We start from the raw sequence: 7,889 nt of genomic DNA, 5'->3' as shown, positions 1-7,889 counted from the left end.
GGAACCCGTACCCCAGTGAGAGTCAGTGTGTGTGGAACCCGTACCCAGTGAGAGTCAGTGTGTGTGGAACCCCTACCCCAGTGAGAGTCAGTATGTGTGGAACCCGTACCCCAGTGAGAGTCAGTGTGTGTGGAACCCATACCCCAGTGAGAGTCAGTGTGTGTGGAACCCATACCCCAGTGACAGTCAGTGTGTGTGGAACCCCTACCCCAGTGAGAGTCAGTGTGTGTGGAAACTGTACCCCAGCGAGAGTCAGTGTGTGTGGAACCCGTAGCCCAGTGAGAGTCAGTGTGTGTGGAACCCGTACCCCAGTGAGAGTCAGTGTGTGTGGATCCCGTACCACAGTGAGAGTCAGTGTGTGTGGAACCCGTACCCCAGTGAGAGTCAGTGTGTGTGGAACCCGTACCCCAGTGAGACTCAGTGTGTGTGGAACCCGTACCCCAGTGAGAGTCAGTGTGTGTGGAACCCGTACCCCAGTGATACTCAGTGTGTGTGGAACCCGTACCCCAGTGAGAGTCAGTGTGTGTGGAACCCGTACCCCAGTGAGAGTCAGTGTCTGTGGAACCCGTACCCCAGTGAGAGTCAGTGTGTGTGGAACCCGTACCCCAGTGAGAGTCAGTGTCTGTGGAACCCGTACCCCAGTGAGAGTCAGTGGGTGTGGAACCCGTACCCCAGTGAGAGTCAGTGTGTGCGGTACCCGTACCCCAGTGAGAGCCAGTGTGTGTAGAACCCGTACCCCAGTGAGAGTCAGTGTGTGTGGAACCCGTACCCCAGTGAGAGTCAGTGTGTGTGGAACCCGTACCCCAGTGAGTGTCAGTGTGTGTGGAACCCGTACCCCAGTGAGAGTCAGTGTCTGTGGGACCCGTACCCCAGTGAGAGTCAGTGTGTGTGGAACCCATACCCCAGTGAGAGTCAGTGTGTGTGGAACCCGTACCCCAGTGAGAGTCAGTGTGTGTGGAACCCGTACCAAAGTGAGAGTCGGTGTGTGTGGAACCCGTACCCCAGTGAGAGTCAGTGTGTGTGGAACCCATACCCCAGTGAGAGTCAGTGTGTGTGGAACCCGTGCCCCAGTGAGAGACAGTGTGTGTGGAACCCGTACCCCAGTGAGAGTCAGTGTGTGGAACCCGTACCCCAGTGAGAGTCAGTGTGTGTGGAACCCGTACCCCAGTGAGAGTCAGTGTGTATGGAACCCGTACCCCAGTGAGAGTCAGTGTGTGTGGAACCCGTACCCCAGTGAGAGTCAGTGTGTGTGGAACCTTTACCCCAGTGAGAGTCAGTGTGTGTGGAACCCGTACCCCAGTGAGAGTCAGTGTGTGTGGAACCCGTACCCCAGTGAGAGTCAGTGTGTGTGGAACCCGTACCCCAGTGAGAGTCAGTGTGTGTGGAACCCGTACTCCAGTGAGAGTTAGTGTGTGTGGAACCTGTACCCCAGTGAGAGTCAGTGTGTTTGGAACCCATACCCCAGTAAGAGTCAGTTTGTGTGGAACCAGTACCCGGTGAGAGACAGTGTGTGTGGAACCCGTACCCCAGTGAGAGTCAGTGTGTGTGGAACCCGTACCCCAGTGAGAGTCAGTGTGTGTGGAACCCGTACCCCAGTGAGAGTCAGTGTGTGTGGAACCTGTACCCCAGTGAGAGTCAATGTGTGTGGAACCCGTACCCCAGTGAGAGTCAGTGTGTGTGGAACCCGTACCCCAGTGAGAGTCAGTGTGTGTGGAACCCGTACCCCAGTGAGAGTCAGTGTGTGTGGAACCCGTACCCCAGTGAGAGTCAGTGTGTGTGGAACCCGTACCCCAGTGAGAGTCAGTGTGTGTGGAACCCGTGCCCCAGTGAGAGTCAGTGTGCGTGGAACCCGTACCCCAGTGAGAGTCAGTGTGTGTGGAACTCGTACCCAAGTGAGAGTCAGTGTGCGTGGAACCCGTACCCCAGTGAGAGTCAGTGTATGTGGAACTCGTACCCAAGTGAGAGTCAGTGTGTGTGGAACCCGTACCCCAGTGAGAGTCAGTGTGTGTGGAACCCGTAACCCAGTGAGAGTCAGTGTCTGTGGAACCCGCACCCAGTGAGAGGCAGTGTGTGTGGCACCCGTACCCCAGTGAGAGACAGTGTGTGTGGAACCCGTACCCCAGTGAGAGTCAGTGTGTGTGGAACCCGTACCCCAGTGAGAGTCAGTGTGTGTGGAACCCGTACCCCAGTGAGAGTCAGTGTGTGTGGAACCCGTACCCCACTGAGAGTCAGTGTGTGTGCAACCCGTACCCCAGTGAGAGTCAGTGTGTATGGAACCCGTACCCCAGTGAGAGTTAGTGTGTGTGGAACCCGTACCCCAGTGAGAGTCAGTGTGTGTGGAACCTGTACCCCAGTGAGAGTCAGTGTGTGTGGAACCCGTACCCCAGTGAGAGTCAGTGTGTGTGGAACCCGTACCCCAGTGAGAGTAAGTGTGTGTGGAACCCGTACCCCAGTGAGAGTCAGTGTGTGTGGAACCCGTACCCCAGTGAGTGTCAGTGTGTATGGAACCCGTACCCCAGTGAGAGTCAGTGTGTGTGGAACCTGTACCCCAGTGAGAGTCAGTGTGTTTGGAACCCATACCCCAGTGAGAGTCAGTGTGTGTGGAACCAGTACCCGGTGAGAGACAGTGTGTGTGGAACCCGTACCCCAGTGAGAGTCAGTGTTTGTGGAACCTGTACCCCAGTGAGAGTCAGTGTGTGTGGAACCCGTACCCCAGTGAGAGTCAGTGTGTGTGGAACCCGTACCCCAGTGAGAGTCAGTGTGTGTGGAACCCTTACCCCAGTGAGAGACAGTGTGTGTGGAACCCGTACCCCAGTGAGAGTCAGTGTGTGTGGAACCCGTACCCCAGTGAGAGTCAGTGTGTGTGGAACCCGTACCCCAGTGAGAGTCAGTGTGTGTGGAACCCGTACCCCAGTGAGAGTCAATGTGTGTGGAACCCGTACCCCAGTGAGAGACAGTGTGTGTGGAACCCGTACCCCAGTGAGAGTCAGTGTGTGTGGAACCCGTACCCCAGTGAGAGTCAGTGTGTGTGGTACCCTTACCCCAGTGAGAGACAGTGTGTGTGGAACCCGTACCCCAGTGAGAGTCAGTGTGTGTGGAACACCTGCCCCAGTGAGAGTCAGTGTGTGTGGAACCCGTACCCCAGTGAGAGTCAATGTGTGTGGAACCCGTACCCCAGTGAGAGTCAGTGTCTGTGGAACCCGTACCCCAGTGAGAGTCAGTGTGTGTGGAACCCGTACCCCAGTGAGAGTGAGTGTGTGTGGAACCCGCACCCCAGTGAGAGTCAGTGTGTGTGGCACCCGTACCCCAGTGAGAGCCAGTGTGTGTGGAACCCGTACCCCAGTGAGAGTCAGTGTGTGTGGAACCCGTACCCCAGTGAGAGTCAGTGTGTGTGGAACCCGTACCCCAGTGAGAGTCAGTGTGTGTGGAACCCGTACCCCAGTGAGAGTCAGTGTGTGTGGAACCCGTAGCCCAGTGAGGGTCAGTGTGTGTGGAACCCGTACCCCAGTGAGAGTCAGTGTGTGTGGAACCCATGCCCCAGTGAGAGTCAGTGTGTGTGGAACCCATACCCCAGTGAGAGTCAGTGTGTGTGGAACCCGTAGCCCAGTGAGAGTCAGTGTGTGTGGAACCCGTACCCCAGTGAGAGTCAGTGTGTGTGGAACCCGTACCCCAGTGAGGGTCAGTGTGTGTGGAACCCGTACCCCAGTGAGAGTCAGTGTGTGTGGAACCCATGCCCCAGTGAGAGTCAGTGTGTGTGGAACCCATACCCCAGTGAGAGTCAGTGTGTGTGGAACCCGTACCCCAGTGAGAGTCCGTGTGTGTGTGGAACCCCTACCCCAGTGAGAGTCAGTGTGTGTGGAACCCGTACCCCAGTGAGAGTCCGTGTGTGTGGAACCCGTGCCCCAGTGAGAGTCAGTGTGTGTGGAACCCGTACCCCAGTGAGAGTCAGTGTGTGTGGAACCCGTACCACAGTGAGATTCAGTGTGTGGGACCCGTGCCCCAGTGAGAGTCAGTGTGTGTGGAACCCGTACCCCAGTGAGAGTCAGTGTGTGTGGAACCCGTACCCCAGTGAGAGTCAGTGTGTGTGGGACCCGTACCCCAGTGAGAGTCAGTGTGTGTGGAACCCGTACCCCAGTGAGAGTCAGTGTGTGTGGAACCCGTGCCCAAGTGAGAGTCAGTGTGTGTGGAACCCGTACCCCAGTGAAAGTCAGTATGTGTGGAACCCGTACCCCAGTGAGAGTTGTTGTGTGTGGAACCCGTACCCCAGTGAGAGTCAGTGTGTGTGGAACCCGTACCCCAGTGAGAGTCAGTGTGTTTGGAACCCGTACCGCAGTGAGAGTCATTGTGTGTGGAATCCGTACCCGAGTGAGAGTCAGTGTGTATGGAACCCGTACCCCAGTGAGAGTCAGTGTGTGTGGAACCCGTACCCCAGTGAGAGTCAGTGTGTGCGGAACCCGTACCCCAGTGAGAGTCAGTGTGTGTGCGTCCCGTACCCCAGTGAGAGTCGGTTTGTGTGGAGCCCGTACCCCAGTGAGAGTCAGTGTCTGTGGAACCCGTACCCCAGTGAGAGTCATTGTGTGTGGAACCCGTACCCCAGTGAGAGTCAGTGTGTGTGGAACCTGTGCACAAGTGGGTGTCAGTGTCTTTGGAACCCGTACCCCAGTGAGAGTCAGTGTGTGTGGAACCCGTACCCCAGTGAGAGCCAGTGTGTGTGGAACCCGTACCCGACTGAGAGTCAGTTTGTGTGGAACCCGTACCCCAGTGAGAGTCAGTGTGTGTGGAACCCGTACCCCAGTGAGAGTCAGTGTGTGTGGAACCCGTACCCCAGTGAGAGTCAGTATGTGTGGAACCCGTAACCCAGTGAGAGTCAGTGTGTGTGGGATCCATACCCCAGTGAGAGTCAGTGTGTGTGGAACCAGTACCCCAGTGAGAGTCAGTGTGTGTGGAACACGTACCCCAGTGAGAGTCAGTGTGTGAGGGACCCGTACCCGAGTGAGAGTCAGTGTGTGTGGAACCCGTACCCCAGTGAGAGTCAGTGTGTGTGGAACCCGTACCCCAGTGAGAGTCAGTGTGTGTGGGACCCATACCCCAGTGAGAGTCAGTGTGTGTGGAACCCGTACCCCAGTGAGAGTCAGTGTGTGTGGAACCCGTACCCCAGTGAGAGTCAGTGTGTGTGGAACCCGTACCCCAGTGAGAGTCACTGTTTGTCGAACCCATACCCCAGTGAGAGTCAGTGTGTGTGGAACCCGTACCCCAGTGAGAATCAGTGTATGTGGGACCCGTACCCCAGTGAGAGTCAGTGTTTGTGGAACCCGTAACCCATTGAGAGTCACTGTGTGTGGAACCCGTACCCCAGTGAGAGTCAGTGTGTGTGGAACCCGTACCCCAGTGAGAGTCACTGTGTGTGGAACCCGTACCCCAGTGAGAGTCAGTGTGTGTGGAACCCGTACCCCAGTGAGAGTCAGTGTGTGTGGAACCCGTACCCCAGTGAGAGTCAGTGTGTGTGGTACCCTTACCCCAGTGAGAGACAGTGTGTGTGGAACCCGTACCCCAGTGAGAGTCAGTGTGTGTGGAACACCTGCCCCAGTGAGAGTCAGTGTGTGTGGAACCCGTACCCCAGTGAGAGTCAATGTGTGTGGAACCCGTACCCCAGTGAGAGTCAGTGTCTGTGGAACCCGTACCCCAGTGAGAGTCAGTGTGTGTGGAACCCGTACCCCAGTGAGAGTGAGTGTGTGTGGAACCCGCACCCCAGTGAGAGTCAGTGTGTGTGGCACCCGTACCCCAGTGAGAGCCAGTGTGTGTGGAACCCGTACCCCAGTGAGAGTCAGTGTGTGTGGAACCCGTACCCCAGTGAGAGTCAGTGTGTGTGGAACCCGTACCCCAGTGAGAGTCAGTGTGTGTGGAACCCGTACCCCAGTGAGAGTCAGTGTGTGTGGAACCCGTAGCCCAGTGAGGGTCAGTGTGTGTGGAACCCGTACCCCAGTGAGAGTCAGTGTGTGTGGAACCCATGCCCCAGTGAGAGTCAGTGTGTGTGGAACCCATACCCCAGTGAGAGTCAGTGTGTGTGGAACCCGTAGCCCAGTGAGAGTCAGTGTGTGTGGAACCCGTACCCCAGTGAGAGTCAGTGTGTGTGGAACCCGTACCCCAGTGAGGGTCAGTGTGTGTGGAACCCGTACCCCAGTGAGAGTCAGTGTGTGTGGAACCCATGCCCCAGTGAGAGTCAGTGTGTGTGGAACCCATACCCCAGTGAGAGTCAGTGTGTGTGGAACCCGTACCCCAGTGAGAGTCCGTGTGTGTGTGGAACCCCTACCCCAGTGAGAGTCAGTGTGTGTGGAACCCGTACCCCAGTGAGAGTCCGTGTGTGTGGAACCCGTGCCCCAGTGAGAGTCAGTGTGTGTGGAACCCGTACCCCAGTGAGAGTCAGTGTGTGTGGAACCCGTACCACAGTGAGATTCAGTGTGTGGGACCCGTGCCCCAGTGAGAGTCAGTGTGTGTGGAACCCGTACCCCAGTGAGAGTCAGTGTGTGTGGAACCCGTACCCCAGTGAGAGTCAGTGTGTGTGGGACCCGTACCCCAGTGAGAGTCAGTGTGTGTGGAACCCGTACCCCAGTGAGAGTCAGTGTGTGTGGAACCCGTGCCCAAGTGAGAGTCAGTGTGTGTGGAACCCGTACCCCAGTGAAAGTCAGTATGTGTGGAACCCGTACCCCAGTGAGAGTTGTTGTGTGTGGAACCCGTACCCCAGTGAGAGTCAGTGTGTGTGGAACCCGTACCCCAGTGAGAGTCAGTGTGTTTGGAACCCGTACCGCAGTGAGAGTCATTGTGTGTGGAATCCGTACCCGAGTGAGAGTCAGTGTGTATGGAACCCGTACCCCAGTGAGAGTCAGTGTGTGTGGAACCCGTACCCCAGTGAGAGTCAGTGTGTGCGGAACCCGTACCCCAGTGAGAGTCAGTGTGTGTGCGTCCCGTACCCCAGTGAGAGTCGGTTTGTGTGGAGCCCGTACCCCAGTGAGAGTCAGTGTCTGTGGAACCCGTACCCCAGTGAGAGTCATTGTGTGTGGAACCCGTACCCCAGTGAGAGTCAGTGTGTGTGGAACCTGTGCACAAGTGGGTGTCAGTGTCTTTGGAACCCGTACCCCAGTGAGAGTCAGTGTGTGTGGAACCCGTACCCCAGTGAGAGCCAGTGTGTGTGGAACCCGTACCCGACTGAGAGTCAGTTTGTGTGGAACCCGTACCCCAGTGAGAGTCAGTGTGTGTGGAACCCGTACCCCAGTGAGAGTCAGTGTGTGTGGAACCCGTACCCCAGTGAGAGTCAGTATGTGTGGAACCCGTAACCCAGTGAGAGTCAGTGTGTGTGGGATCCATACCCCAGTGAGAGTCAGTGTGTGTGGAACCAGTACCCCAGTGAGAGTCAGTGTGTGTGGAACACGTACCCCAGTGAGAGTCAGTGTGTGAGGGACCCATACCCGAGTGAGAGTCAGTGTGTGTGGAACCCGTACCCCAGTGAGAGTCAGTGTGTGTGGAACCCGTACCCCAGTGAGAGTCAGTGTGTGTGGGACCCATACCCCAGTGAGAGTCAGTGTGTGTGGAACCCGTACCCCAGTGAGAGTCAGTGTGTGTGGAACCCGTACCCCAGTGAGAGTCAGTGTGTGTGGAACCCGTACCCCAGTGAGAGTCACTGTTTGTCGAACCCATACCCCAGTGAGAGTCAGTGTGTGTGGAACCCGTACCCCAGTGAGAATCAGTGTATGTGGGACCCGTACCCCAGTGAGAGTCAGTGTTTGTGGAACCCGTAACCCATTGAGAGTCACTGTGTGTGGAACCCGTACCCCAGTGAGAGTCAGTGTGTGTGGAACCCGTACCCCAGTGAGAGTCACTGTGTGTGGAACCCG

Source organism: Somniosus microcephalus, chromosome 12 (assembly GCF_052327205.1).
Source record: "Somniosus microcephalus isolate GS21.2 chromosome 12, FLI_Smic_1.0, whole genome shotgun sequence".
Taxonomy (NCBI): Eukaryota; Metazoa; Chordata; class Chondrichthyes; order Squaliformes; family Somniosidae; genus Somniosus; species Somniosus microcephalus.
Note: the sequence above shows the minus strand (reverse complement) of the source record.